Below are 2,926 nucleotides of genomic sequence, written 5' to 3'. Positions count from 1 at the left end.
ACCTAGGAACAGATAGTTTCACTGGTTCATTCTTCCAAATGCTTAAAGAAGTAACATTAATCCTTACAAACTCTTTCAAAAGATAGAAGAGGGGGGAACACTTTCCAGCATGTTCTATGAGGCCAGTATTACTCTGATACCAAAACTAAATAAAGATATCACAAGAAAACTGCAAACCAATATCCTTTATGAATGTGGATTTTTAAAACTTACTGGAAAAAAAAAATACTAGCATAATGAAGCTAATACCAGTCGAATGAGAAGACAGGCCTCTCCGTATTAGGAGAAAATATATTTAAAAGACATATCTCATAAAGGACTGTTATCTAAAATGGGCAAATGATCAGAACAAATAATTTGACAAATAAGATATACAAATGGGTATATAAGCATATGCAAAGATGCTTCGTGTCATATGTCATTAAGAATCCCAAATTAAAATCATAACAAGATACCACCACACATCTATTAGAATGGTGAAAATTAAAAACACCGACAATATCAAATGCTGGTGATGATGTAGAGCAAGGAAAAAAGCTCATTTATTGCTTTCAAGGAGGCAGAAATGGTGGTCACTTTGGAAGAAAATTTTGAAGTTTCTTGTGAAACTAAATATCCTCTTACCATTCAATTCAGCAACCGTGCTCCTGTTTGGATATCTACCCAAAGGGGTGGGAAGCTTTTGTCTACACAGCACCTGCGGATGGATGTTTATAGCAGCTTTTTTCCATAACTGCCAGAATTTGGAAGAAACCAGGATACCCTTCAGTAGGTGATTGGATAAATAAACCTTAGTACATCCAAACAATGGAATATTACCAAGTGCTAAAAAAAATGAGCTAGTGCACTTTTGTGCTACATGTCCTGGGCATATGAGGTGTTAGTGGGCAGCATCATGGATTAGGTGATGCGGTTCATTGAGCCAAGTCGGCAGTTTGAGAAGGACTCAATTTGTCCAAAGATACACTAAACCTGGTAGAAAAGAATTCCAGAAGATTGCCATGGCAACAGCAATAGGATTTGCTATAATGGGATTTATTGGCCTTTTTGTGAAATTGATCCATATTGCTATTAGTAACATCATTGTTGGTGACTGAATACCTTTTAAATTTTTTTAAAAGATGTATTTATTCATTTTAGAGAGAGAGAGCAACAGAGAGAGCAAGTGCAGGGAAGGGCAGAGGGAGAGAGAGAAACTCAGGCCGATTCCTCACTGAGCTCTGAACCCAAAGTGGGGCTTGATCTCAAGATCCTGAGATCAGGGCTTAAGCCAAAACCAAGTCATTCGCTCAACCAGCTGCGCCACCCAGGGACCCTGAATACCTTTTTAGAAAAATTTTTCATCTTGGGCGTTGGGGAACAAGTGAGGATTTGAGAAGCTCCTGGAGTAACAATTTGCCTGTATGTTTTCTGTTTTTCTTTCATTTCTTTTTTGTTGTTGTTCCAATGTTTTGTATGTTAAAATAATTTCAAAATAGGGGCGCCTGGTTGGCTCCTTGGGTTAAAGCCTCTGCCTTCGGCTCAGGTCACAGTCCCCGCATTAGGGATCTCAGATCATCGAGCCCCGAATTGGGCTCTCTGCTTGGTAGGGAGCCTGCTTCCCCCTCTCTCTCTGCCTGCCTCTCTGCCTGCTTGTGATCTCTGTCCGTCAAATAAATAAACAAAATCTTAAAAATTTTTTTCAAAATAAAAAAATAAAAATAATCTATCAAGCCATGAAAGGACATAAAGGAACCTGAAATGCTACGTGAAAGAAGCCTATCTACAGAAGGCTATATACTGTGCAATTCCACTCCATGACATCCTGGAATAGCCCAAACTAGGGAGACAGTAAACAATTTGGTGGTTGTCAGGAATTAGGGGAAAGGGTTTGAATAGGATAAGCACAGAGGATTCCTAGGGCAATGAAACTATTCTATATAAGAGTGTAATGGTGGGTACATGTTATTAAGCATTTGTCAAAATCCATTGAATGTACAACGCCAAAAGTAGTTCTTAATGTAGACCGTGGACTTTGAATAATAATAATGATGTATTAGTGTTGGTTCATTGGTTCTAATAAATGTACCACTCTGGAGCAGGATGTTGTTGGTGGAGGAAGCTGTGTGTTTGTGAGGAAAGGGAATATATGGGAACTTTGTATTTTCTCCTTAATTTCATTGTGACTATAAGACTGCTCTGAAAAATAAAGGATGCTTTTCTCAAATGAGCTTATGCATAATGACTAAGTGAGATTTATCCAAGGAATGTCAAGTGGGTTCAAAATAAGAAAATCAAGCAGTGTAATATACCATATTAATAAAGGACAAATTCCACATGCTAACCTCCATAGACACAGAAAAGAAAAACCACACTGAACAAATCCAAAACCCTTGCGGGATAAAAATATCCAACGAAATAAGAATAGAAGGGAACTTCTTCAATCTAGTAGAGGCATCTGTGAAAAATCCCACAAGTGATATCATGCTTAATGGTGGCAGACTGAAAGTTTTCTCTGTAATATCAGGAACAGGACAACCATGTCTGGTTTCTTCACTTCTACTTAGCATTTTACTGGAGGTTCTAGCCAGGGTTATTAGACAAGAAGAAATAGAAGGCATCTAGATTAAAGGACAGATGTAAACTATCTCCATTTATGGAGGACATGATTTTGTATGCAAAAAACACCAAGGAATCCACATGAAAATGATAAAAGCTAATAAAAGCGTTCAGCGATGTTGCACTGAAAACTACACAAAACATCACTGAAGGAATTAAAGAAGATCTAAATAAATAGAAAGGCATCCTGCCTTTATGGAGTAGAAGACAATATCTTTAAGATGGCAAAACTCCCCAGATTATGTACAGATACATTACAGTCCTTACAAAATTTAGTTCACTTTTTTGGTAGAAATAACAAACTGATCCTAAAATTCATATGAAAATG

The 2,926-nt window shown here is 37.4% G+C and overlaps 1 pseudogene; it reads left to right on the top strand.

Moving 5' to 3' along the window:
* The first annotated feature begins 257 nt into the window (after window positions 1-257).
* On the top strand, window positions 258-2,126 carry LOC123953357 (annotated as a pseudogene).
* The last annotated feature ends 800 nt before the right edge of the window (window positions 2,127-2,926 follow it).

Source organism: Meles meles, chromosome 11 (genome assembly GCF_922984935.1).
Source record: "Meles meles chromosome 11, mMelMel3.1 paternal haplotype, whole genome shotgun sequence".
Taxonomy (NCBI): Eukaryota; Metazoa; Chordata; class Mammalia; order Carnivora; family Mustelidae; genus Meles; species Meles meles.
This window is presented reverse-complemented; position numbering and strand designations above follow the sequence as displayed.